Consider the following 12833-nt stretch of genomic DNA (forward strand, 5'->3'; position numbering starts at 1 on the left):
TGTCCATTTAAAACTACTGTAGAAACATTCCGGAGCAAAATGACGACTTAACATGTAAGGGGACCAGCAGTGTTTGTAGATAGAAATGGCTCATTCCAAGGTAATAAAAACATGGCAATTCATTATGTAAGGTCTTTATACACCACTGAAAACATAGTTATGCAAAAACAAAACCAAAAAAAACAACTTTTTTCAACAATTTCTTCTCTACTCTGTCAGACTTGTACGCATTTCATGCAGTGAACGCAGTTCAGCGCTTCTGTGTTTACGTCTGAACGCCGGCTCATTATTGGCCGGCTCCTGCGTCAGCATCACACGCATGCGTTGTGCTGCTCACATGAACAGGCGTCGGCCGATACTGAGTCTGTGTTCTGATATAGAGCTTGCAGTGCTGCAACGAAAATAGCATAGGAGAATGAGAGGGGAGAGATGAATTTGTTGAATAATGTCATTATTTTTGTTTTGTTTATGTGCACAAAAAGTATTCTCGTTGCTTCATAACGTTAAGGTTGAACCACTGCAGTCACATTGACTATTTTAACAACGTTTATACTTTTCTGGACCTTGAATGTGATAATTTCGTTGCTTTAAAAATAGCAACGAAATTAAAAAATATAAAAAAACTCTTGGATTTCATCAAAAATATCTTAATTTGTGTTCCAAAGAAGAACGAAGGTCTTTGGAGCGACATGAGGGCGAGTACTTAATGACAGAAATTTCATTTTTGGGTGAACTAACTCTTTAACGATTTCCACACGATTTCTCATGAGAAAAAAATGGCCTGTGAGCTCATACGACAGCAAAAATTCCTCTATTTTGTTGTAGATCATTAAACCGTTGCACCTTCTCAGAAGTCTATCTGAAATCAGTTAAGTAAGGTATCTTCGTGCTCAAACACTACCTGCAAAGTCATTGCCTGACAGGGCAGCAAGGCAACAAGTCAGCTGCCTAAGCTTTCGAACGCAGCCATAAACTGCTGTGCATCACAAGCGCAGTGTCAAGCCTCACCATGGACTAGTGTGACTGCATTGCTCCCTTGTATTGTTTACCTTCATCCTGTTGGAAATATATCCTACTTTGTTTGCTGTAAGAGCGAAACCTGTGAATAACCTTCCTTGGATCTCATCTGTGTGCTCCTCTGTATCTTCTGTTGTGTCTTTGCATCCATTTAAGTATTGGTTTTCCCTTATCTTAAACTGTTCTGCTGTGTTTGTTCCTCTGCCTGTGAACGTCTGCAATAAAGCCTCCCACAGTTGGGCCCCAACATTATCCTTCATTGTGGTTTGTGTCCATAAGAGCTGAAGAGAGAAAGTCTAGTCTACATCTAGAAATGATGTGTGCATAATTTCCTTTATAGGCTAATGAATAAGCAAATTAGCAAGTGTGTTAAATGTCAGCTTGTCTGGAGGAGATATGAGGGGATGATATTCATTTTGCTTTTTGGGCGCTTCTAAGAAAAAAAGTTTTACAGATTTGCTCTCTCAAAAAAATCATGCCCCTGCAAACTGCATGAAGTGAGATTTGAAATAAATATATATAGCCTATATATATATATATATATATATATATCAAATCTGATATGGCTGTTGAGCAAATCCACCATATTTTTTACAAATACTACTTTTGTTGTGTCACTGAATGTAGTTTTAAGAGTTTTTTATGCTACAGTATAGTTATTTAGACCTCAAATATGTGACTCATATATAAACATAGCACCTATTTTGCAATTTGTTTAGACGCTTTCACTGATGTGAGCTCCAGGTCGTCAGTGGCCATTCAGTGCTCATGTACCCACAGAGAACGGCTTCATTTCAGCCAGTCCTTTGGGAATTTGCTGCTGGCTCTTATGTAGATAGTGGCACCCTTGCATTAAAAAAAAAAGTTTTACATGTAACTGAAATTAAGCATATCTTTTGGTATCCATCATGTTTGTGAAAAAATATGCTTAATAGTTTTGAATGTGCACTTGTAGTGTACTTTAAAAATCTTAATAACTAGATTTTTAAAAAGCATACTTGAAGACATTAATGAAATAAAAGGCCACTTAAGTGTACTTAAGTGTTAAAGGGAGTACACTTTTTTGGCTATGTTACTTACGTAAACTTTTAAAAAGTGCACTTTGTAATGTCAGATTAATAGCTTTACTTTAAAATACATTTTAAATCATTGCCTTAAAGGGTTAGTTCACCCAAAAATGAAAATTCTGTCATTTATTACTCACCCTCATGCCGTTCCACACCCGTAAGACCTTCATTCATCTTCGGAACACAAATTGAGATTTTTTTGTTGAAATCCGATGGCTCAGTGAGGCCTTCATAGCCAGCAATGAACTGACATGAACTGATTTAAATATGTTTTTAGTACATTAATGGATCTTGAGTCATTGCTGGCTATGGAGGCCTCACTGAGCCATCGGATTTCAACAAAAATTTCTTAATTTGTGTTCCGAAGATTAACGAAGGTCTTACGGGTGTGGAACGACATGAGGGTGAGTAATAAATGACATTGTTTTCATTTTGGGGTGAACTAACCCTTTAATAATCTTTTGGCAAGCTTTAAAGAAATGCACTTATTTTTTTTATGTTTTTACTTGCAAACTAAAGCACATGCCAAGTATTTGATTATAATATATATATATATATATATATATATATTATACTGTATATATATTACATTTAAAGTTAATGTATTTTAAATGTGTTACATTGCAACTTTAAAAATATGTAATTACAAATATGCTTGTCAGTACATACGGCAGTACACTTTAACCATATTTCAAATAGAAGTAATTCTGATAAATATGTACTTAAATCCTTAAGTGGGTCAAAAAAATATTCTAAAGTTAATATAAATTTAAATTGCAATTAACATAAAATTAAGTGTCCGAAAAACAGTTCACACTTAACTATATTCTTTTAAAGTATTTTATTTCTGATATAATTACTATTTTTAAAAGTATGCTATACATTTTTTCACAAGGATAAGCTTTAATTAGGGGGGTAAAACACAACCCATAACTCCATAGTGCCCCTGATACTCAATGGGAATTAGCCTTATACTCATTGCTGGCCACAGTCAAGTGTTTGTTTTCTACCATTCCTGAGTGTTTTTTGAAGTATTTAGGGTCATTGCCCTGATGTAGACCTATAACCTTTGACAAACACATAGCTTTATGATGCTGGGTTTAACTTTATGCTTTAATAAGCTTTAGTAGTTATTTCATGATTCCATTCACATATTCAAGGCAATCATATTTACTTGCAAAAAAATGGAGACTGCAGATCACATTTAAAATATTAGCACCTTTTCTAAATTAGTGATATTTAGAACTCATGTATGTTATCAAAATAATGTTTGTAGAGTGGAAACCTGATCCTGGTTCTCTAAGATGCTATGAGAATTTAGCCCTGACCTTTGACCCCAAGTGGGAGGCATACATGTAAACCTTTTTCACCTTAGCCTGATGGTCATCCTATCCCATACATACATTGACTCACAGGAATGTGACAGGAATTTTGACAAAAGCTGACCAAATCAAAGGTTGCTCCTGTTATGAGTCACGTCATTGGAGTGCCATTAGCAGGATGTACTTGGGCTTGGGTCTTCGCTTTGTAGTGGAAAATTACTCAAAACACTTCTGTGTAACTCATTAACATCCACCAGGGTAGTGTGCAATGGACTGGTATTGCTCAGGAACCCTTAGAAACAATTTTGCAGGAAAAGAAGAACTTTTCAATTGGTAAACTAAGCTAAAAATAAGTTCATTATTGATTCTTGAATGCAAAGCTTTATGTGTCGTATAGTAATATTTACTGTTATCGAGGTTGTATTTCCTTGTTCAAATTTGCAATGCAGATCGCTGAAGTTCGTTCAAAACATGACTGAGGTGATCAGGAAATAGAAATATATTTAAGGTCCTATAATAAAGCTTCTGAATGTACAGTAGGAAGTATTCTACTCAAAGCCATAGTAAATCACTAAAGTTCATTGTGTTAATGTTGATTCAGCTATAAATCTTGCCCTCCCGAGAGTGTAATGGACCTCAAGCAGCGTGAACTAATGATTAAACTCCATGCTAAATCCTTAGGAATGTAGCAGTCAATACGCAAATACAGCACAATAACAAGAAACAAGTTAGACAAAAAGGGAAAGAAAATATATAGAGAGAACAATCTAACATGCTGTTAAATATCACCTACAATTATTTTGACTCATCCTTTGGTTTATATTTACATTAATGCTATTGACAGAGCTTAACATATATTGAACCTGGAACTTTTTTTAAGGTCTAAATTCATTAGTTGGGAAAAGGAGAAAGGCAATTAAACCTTGACATCCAAATTTATTTGCAAATTTATATTTGAACAAATCTGGCTGTGCAGAAAGAAAATACAACATTGCTAAAGCCACAGTGTCCTTGTCACAGGGTCACCCAGGATATATACACGGGTGTCCTCATAAGTCTCAAGGTTTCTATTTTACCCATTGTCTGTATCAGTGTGGTGCCCTTTCTTCAGGACTCCACTGAGAAATGAGGTAGGCCTGAATGAAAAGAGGGATTTGGTTTCTTTATCTTTTAATACTAAATATAACCTCACATCTTTTCACCAGCATAGGGATCTCACTAAGCTACTGCCTCTGCCACCGCAATATTCACTGAGAATCATCACATATTCTACATTTTCGATTTGCTGTGTGGCATCCAGTTATTATTTCAATAATAAAAGATAATAATTAAAAAAAAAAGTTTTGCATTTTTAATTTAAGTTTGTGTAAAATCTTTTATTGTTTTGGCTGTCTGATCACATAATCAGTTAAGAATGAGATATTACAAACCATGACATGGCATTTATCATTGGAAGATCACATATAGGGAACATTGCATCCTGGGATACAGTATTCTGTGCTCTACTGTTCAAACTGACTAAAATTAAGAAGGTCATCTAGGTTTTCTGTGCATACAGAAAATATGCATATTGTGCACAGCAATACTATAAGTCTGATATATTTCAAATACAGACTTTATCAGACTAAATACCACTTATAATGTCAAACTGCAGAATTCATGAAATAGCTGGTTTACTGAGAATAGTTCACCCAAAAAATTAAAATTCTGTCATCATTTACTCACCCTCAAGTTGTTCCAAATCTGTATGAATTTCTTTCTTCTGCTGAACACAAAAGAAGACATTTTGAAGAATGCCGGTAACCGAACAGTTGATGGGCTCCATTGACTCCCATAGTATTTTTTCATACTATGGAAGTCAATGAGGCCCATTAACTGTTTACCCATATTCTTCAAAATATCTTCTTTTCTGTTCAGCAGAAGACAGAAATTCATACAAGTTTGAACTTGAACTTGAGAGTGAGTAAATGATGACAGAATTTTCATTTTTGGGTGAACTATCCCTTTAACCAATTCTCAGCATGTGAAGACTTCTATGAACTTGAGTTGAACTCGTTTTGGGGGAGGGGGGGGGTTGTGTATTTTCATTTATTATGTCTATGTCTGTCCCATATTTAGCTTATTCATTGGTGCCCCCTTATAAGTTGAACCAAATAGTGTCATTTTCTTCCCAATAACACCTAAAGATGGCATTTGTTGTCTATGTTGTAGATAAGCTCCAGCTGACTGTTTAAGTGTTTTGGAAAGGAGTGACTTTTTTGGCGTCAGTGAGGTCATAATGATTTGACATTCCATTCATTCCATGCTCTGCTGCAATTCTGACAAAATTCCTTTATCTTCCCTTTAAAGCAGATTCATAATGGCCAAAACTGTTGCACTTTGCCCCCTGTCAAACTACGCAGGGGATCTGAACATTTCATGTTTAGAGTTTGACTAAGAAATTAACCAACCGAAAACAGACTCTCAGTCAAGGTTTAACTCAACAGCCCTCTAACAAGGAATAAAACTGTTAAAACTACAGATACATACACATTATTAACCTGCACAATGAAATCAAAGTCCACAAACCAAACCTCAACTACACTTCCTTGCTGAGAAACAAACAAATCATGAGAGTATGACAAACATTAACTGCGACAAATTCAAGAGGCTCTCTTGTGAAAAAGAAGTGTGCTTAATTGTACTGAATGTGCACTTGTAGTGTACTTCAAATCTTAAAAGTATATTTAAAAAACTACTGGCAGATAATTTAATATTAATGGAATAAAAGGCAACTTAAGTGTACTTGAGGAGAGTACAGTTTCATGACTATTTTTTTCTTTTAAAAAGTGCACTTTGTAATAATGTCAACAATTAAAGTTTTACTTTAAAGAACATTTTATATCACAAATACAGTCAGTACAATTGGCAGTGCACTTTAACCATATTTCATGTACTTAAAGCTGCAATCCGTAAGTTTTGCCTCTTTGTCGCCATCTCTGTTTGAAACCTGCAATTGCAGTTATTTACAGAATTATCATCCTTATGTGGGTTGTGCATTGGCACGGCTCCTCAGCGCGGATGAATCTAATGTTTTGAGGAGAATGTGTCAGAATCACAGATTGTAGTCTTGGAAGTGTGACCAAAATAAGAATTTTCACCGTAAAATGTCGTCTGAACAAGTAAGTAACAAATCTGCCACCTTTGTTCTGACCAACCGAGGAAAAAAAGCATTACAATAAATCGAGCTACCAATGGTGATTAAATCTAATGATCGCTTAGCTCATATCACATCAAACCCTGCTAAATATTATTATTGTCATACGTTGTTCTCAAATTGTTAATGTTAACAACAACAGCATTGCATGACTATGTATATTTAGTGTGTATTAGCTTTACCTGTAGATTTCACTTTCCGTACAGTCTAATCTGTAATGTTAATTTGTCATACCATACAATCCGCCATCAATATGATAAGTTTAATTGTTCCAGCTGCTGTGAGAAAAGGCTATAAATGATACATCACCTGCAGCATCCTCACATGCCATATAGCCTACTAGCTGGGACTCCTTCTTTATGTAAACAGACGTGACATAATGACGCCAAGACGAACAGCGACATGCTTGAATTTCCCATGGAAACCCACCAGTAGCACTCAAAATAGAAAACATTTTTACAAGCTTATCGCTGTGAATCGGGCTAAGGTAAGGAGTTAGTTTTGAACACTGGCTGGTTATGTACTTGCTCAAAAATTGATTTTGGATCATTTTTAATCAAAAAAATTTACAGACTGCAGCTTTAAGTCCTAAAGTTAAGCTAATTGTAATTAATATACATTTAAACTATAATAAATTTTCATTTAATTGCAATTGACATGGCATTAGGTGTCTGAAACTGATACGTTCAGTTCACACTTAAGTATATTTTCACAAGGGCTCCCATTCAATAAAAAAATCAGCTGGTATCTCATTATCAAAACTGGTTCTCAAAGTCTAAATGGACATCAAATGGAAATATTTTCCTTAATTGTCATGTTCTTTTTGGGGCATTAGAGACTACAGGGTCATATAAAAAAATAGCAGAAAAATACACTTATATCTGGGATTGAAACATTATTTTATTTTTCTTAACATAGTTTTTAGTATTAAGTCTATTACGTTTCCTGAGCTATTAAAGAGCATTCTCCTCTAGGCTGTGACCTCCACAGTGTCCGCTGAAACCGAGATGTAATTTTATTGCAGATAAAAACACACCCGAGGCCTATAGTAAGTGTACACACACTGAGGCACTGTAGGCAGGTGTCGTGTGTGCTGAGATGGTATTTGAGACGGGCATTCCTGGCATTCCAGCGGGCACCTTGTCCCCCTCCGATGCAGAATTCCATTCATTTTAGCCCAAATGCTGTACAGGGTGAGGCAGCACAGCACAGAGCTGGCTTCTCACCAGCCCGTGCACCTGTTCAACATGACAACTCACTCCTCGGTGCACCTGTGCTGCTGATCGCTGCCGCTGATTGCTAAATTAAACTCACGTGCGAGATGTCCTCCTGCTGTCTGATTTAATTTGATAGAGAGTGACCTGTAACAGCTCAGTCTGTAGTAACTCACAAGCAGTAGTCCAATATCAGCCCCGTGGAGAGGTTGACAAGTGAAGCTAAACGTTCATCTGCTTCACTGATTCAACATATTAATAGAACACTGAGGCAGCGTAATGTCCAGCATGTTGTAGGCCTGCTTGTACATGGCAGAACCACAAGTAAATTGTCTTTGAATGGAGCCTACCCTTGTGAAAAAGAAGAATCTAATGTTTTTAGACACCTACTGTAACTGCATGTTATTTATTAAATGAAAACATGTAGTTTAAATGTATATTACTATATATGCAATCAACTTGAAAGGGTTAGTTTACCCAAAAATGACATTTCTGTCATTTATTACTCACCCTTATGTCGTTCCAAACCTGTAAGACCTTCATTCATCTTCAAAACACAAATTAAGATATTTTAATTAAATCTGGGAGGTTTCTGAACCACACATAGGCAGCAACATCATTGCACCTTTCAAGGCTCAGAAAGATAGTAAATGTGTGGCTCTCGGATTTCATCATAAATATCTTCAGTTCTGTTCCGAAGACTAACAAAGGTCTTACGGGTTTGGAACGACATGAGGGTTAGTACTTAAGCTGCGTTTCCACCGAAATTACCCGCAAAAATTTGCCTCAGGAACTTTTTTCCCCCCAGACCTATTGCTAGCTGCGTTTCCATAGCTGTCTAAAGATTGGTCGGGTACGGAGCCCCGGACATGACATGCAGGAAAAAAAATAGTAGGCTAAATCATGCGCACGATTTACTAATTCGTTCCCTCGATTTACTAAAACGGCCGCACGATTTGCTATTTCGTTCCCTCGATTAATAAATCATGCGCATGATTTATAAATCGAGGGAACGAAATAGTAAATCGTGGGGACGTTTTAGTAAATCGTGTGCAAGATTTAGTAAATCGAGGGAACGAATTAGTAAATCGTGCGCACGATTTAGTAAATCGAGGGAAAGAAATGGTAAATCGTTTGCACGATTTAATTTTTTTTCTTGCATGTCATGTGCAGGGCTCCGTAGTCGGGTGATGTAAGACTGCGCGCGACTTTCCAGTTCCCGCTGGATTTCATCCTCTGCATATAAGCTTAATAAAGCCTGAACCTCATCGGCAGTCCATCAGTAGTATTTTTAAACTCCATTATTGATTCTAATAGCAAACAACTCTTACTGCACGCACGGCAACAGACTTTAAAAAACGATGGTTGAAATAAAATGCTGCGTAGAGTCAACTAATCAAAATGCTGCGTGAACTCAACCAATCAGCGTGTTCAGCGCCCAAGTCCCACCCCCGAAAGTTCCAGAACTTTGAAAAAGTACTACCAAGAGAGCAGGTACTCTCTGAGGGGGAATTTTTTATCCAGAACTTCATTTAGACCCTGGTTCCTGCGGTCGAAACACGCCGAGTACCACCCCAAAGTCCCTAGTTCCTGGGGAAAGTTCCAGATTGCCACTATTAATTTTCTCAGCACGTCTTACACATGCACTACGTTCAGTGCCTGGCAACATCAGAGCATTTTCCTCAGTCTGAAGAGCTATTTGGCTCCTGCCTCCATAGAGAGAGAAGTGTCATGTACAAAATGTGCTTGTTTTGTTCACCTAAAATCATTCAGAAAGTTTCTCAGTTGAACTCTCAGAGAAACATCAGATGTGATTCCAGCCACTTTGTGTTCCTCATCCATCTGAAATAAAACAATTTTATGTGCAGATATCTTATGTGATTTTTTTTTCTTTGACCTTTACTCATTACCTTTATTTTTTCTATTATTAATTAAACATCTTTCCGTGAAAAAAAATTAGTTATATTTACATAACTCATGCAAAGTCACTTTCAATACCAATATATTTCCACTGAAAAAAAACAAATAAATAAAATAAAGTGGTAGTTGCAAATCTCTGTCCTTTTGTTCAATACCTTTCAATACATTTTTCTTAAATTTGAGCCCTCTAATCCATCATCCTGATTAGCGGTAGAGTTTCATTTAGTGATTATCAAGCCCCTTGTGATTGTTTACCTTGCCTTCATTCTCTGGTGAACTAAAACTGACATGGCTAAGACTACAGGGTGTTGAGTCTACAGAATGAAAGCTTCTAAAGTAGGGCTTGAACATGGGACTAATGTCAACCAGTTTATGCTAAATCTTGGCTGTTTCCATATGATCCCAGACCCTTCTGACTTGACTCAAATGAGGGGTAACATAAAGTGTTGACGTGGCCCCTCACGTGCTGCTATAAAAAAAAAAAAAAAAAAGTTTATGGCAGGAATTAGTAGGCATAAGTAAATATTAAAGTAGGAACCAGATTAAAGACATTCCTGCTGCTGTAAAACCCAGCAAAAGTTAAAGAGGTAAAGAACGGGATAAAGCAGTAGTTTTTGTAATCCTCTTAGATGGTTAAGTGTTTCAGATATTAAACCGAATTAATAACTCTGCCTGCTGAGGAGAGAAACGTGACTCTGATCTAAACATTTTATCGAGAATTATTGGGACTGTTGCAAAGCTGCCCATAGGAAAAATAAATTAGAAAAGCAAAAGGCTTCAGCAAAAGCCATAATTTGTTCTCCATATCATGGAAGCCTATTTCCGCCATATAAGGGAAAAAAATCATGTTTTAGTGAATTATTATTATTATGAAATAAAAAGTCAAAATTATGAGTTCAAATGTTTAAATTATGACATATTAAATCAAGATTGAGATAAGTTAAAATTAAGACAAAAAGTCAAAATTATGAGATAAAAGTAATAATTATCAGATAAAAATACAAAATTATGAGATAAAAGTCATAATTATGAGATAAAATACTCAAAATTATGACATACTGTCATAATTATGAGATAAAACTCATGACATAAAAAGAGAAATGAGAAAATGATTATGAATTATGAGAAAAGTCTATTATGAGATAAAAAAAAAATCTAAATTGACCGTTCGCAAAGGCCCGCCCCCTTTAGTTACTGTTGCTATGACAAGCCATACCGATCTTTCGCCACTTTTCGCTTTTGATATGAAACAAAGTCTCAAATTTCAAATTTTGGAATTTTTAAAGAAACTTAAACAATAACTATCATTTTGTGGCTCTTTAATGTGTCGTGGCAGATCACTGTAGTGCCTCAGTTCAAGCGGCTCGTGAACCGATCATCTCTTCCTACTAGTTCATTTATAGCAACAAATAAACATGAATGAACATCATAAGGAATGTTGTTTCAATCGCGGAAAGACGTCAGTACACACCATTTTTCAAGTTCAAGTCCATCTACTTTAATCTGCTAATCTGCTAACTCCCCTGACTGCTTTGTCGGACAAAATGGCGGATTCAGCGTTATGATTGGTTAGATCGCCTGTCAATCAAACTACTGGTGAAGGGTCATTTATGAAAAAAGGTCAAAATTATGAGATAAAAAGCCATAATTATGAGATAAAATTATGAAATTATGACTTTAAAAGTCATAGTGAGATACAAAAATCTAAATTATGATATACTACATCATCGTAATTATGAAATTAAAAGTCAAAATTATGAGATAAAAGGTTAAAATTATGACATAAAAAGTTATAATTATAAAAAAAAAAAAACACACACACACATTTTGTCAATTATGGCTTTTTATTTCATAATTAACTTATTGTTAACTTAGTATGTCATATTTTTTTTATCTAATAATTATGACCTTAGTCATAATATAGACTTTTTGTCATCATTATGACTTAGTATCTCATAATTTCAACTTTTTATATCAAAATCATAAGATAACAAAAATTAAATTAAATTAAATTAAATTAAAACTTGAAAATTCAAGCAGTCATAAAAATGAATGTTGCTATTTCTTGAAAACAGTACCTGGATTTTAATACATTTCAGCATTTTTCAGAAAATAATGTTCCATTTAAAAACAAATGAGAATTTAATGTACACTAAATCATTTCTGCTCCAACATTCTAATGTTATGTGTTTAATGCATACAAATCTTTCTAAAGATAGGGCATAACCTCCACATTAACACCAGCTTTTTGATGTCATTTCACAAACATTTCAATTGGGATTTCAAAATAAGAATTCTAATCACCTTAGTCTCGGCACATGACCATATTATACAGTATATCCCACTGTCCAATCTCTCTCTCTCTAGAAACAGATAGAAAAACAGCTCTTAGAGTACAAAACCACCCAAATAAACTTTCCAGGATAATCTGGCATTGTATTGACATAGAAATGTGGTCTGGTACATCAGCTGGGGTTGGCTGGATCATGGGAAAGGAACAGTTTGTGTGTGAGGTCACCCTTTGGTGTGATCAGAGACCAGGTTTATGCTAGCTCTTAAAATATACACGGGTCTAGGTTTGAGTAAATGATGCTGGGTCTGGAACAGTGGAAAAAGGCACCTCATTCCCAGGAAAGAGAAATGCTTCCTTACTAAATATAATGGAGATGTGCGTGATGTTTGTGTACTATGAATGAAGTACGTGCACGCTGCCACTGTGCTGCCAGCGGAAATGAGAAAGAATGTTGAACAAAGATGTTTTGAAAAATGTCTTAGTGTTTTTTGTCCATGCATGGGCAAAACCAATTGAAACATTCTTCTTTTTTGCTCCGCAGAAGAAAAAAATGAAGGTTTGCATGAGGATGTGTAAAAGATGACAGAACTTTCATTTTTGGATGAACTGTCCCTTTAAGACAGAGTTTGAATGACCACCATAGCTGGACCACCCTCAGCTGAGCAGTCCTGTATAATGTAATCACTGATACTCATTAGAGCCACCAGCCTCCTGACCTGCATCTCTTGGCTGCTTTTCATAGTTTTCATTACTGCTCCCAGGTGTCCAGTGGCTGCCGTCCTTGTTTTCTATGAGCTGAGCTCT

The sequence above is a fragment of the Ctenopharyngodon idella genome, chromosome 19, assembly GCF_019924925.1.
Source record: "Ctenopharyngodon idella isolate HZGC_01 chromosome 19, HZGC01, whole genome shotgun sequence".
NCBI classification, from domain to species: domain Eukaryota; kingdom Metazoa; phylum Chordata; class Actinopteri; order Cypriniformes; family Xenocyprididae; genus Ctenopharyngodon; species Ctenopharyngodon idella.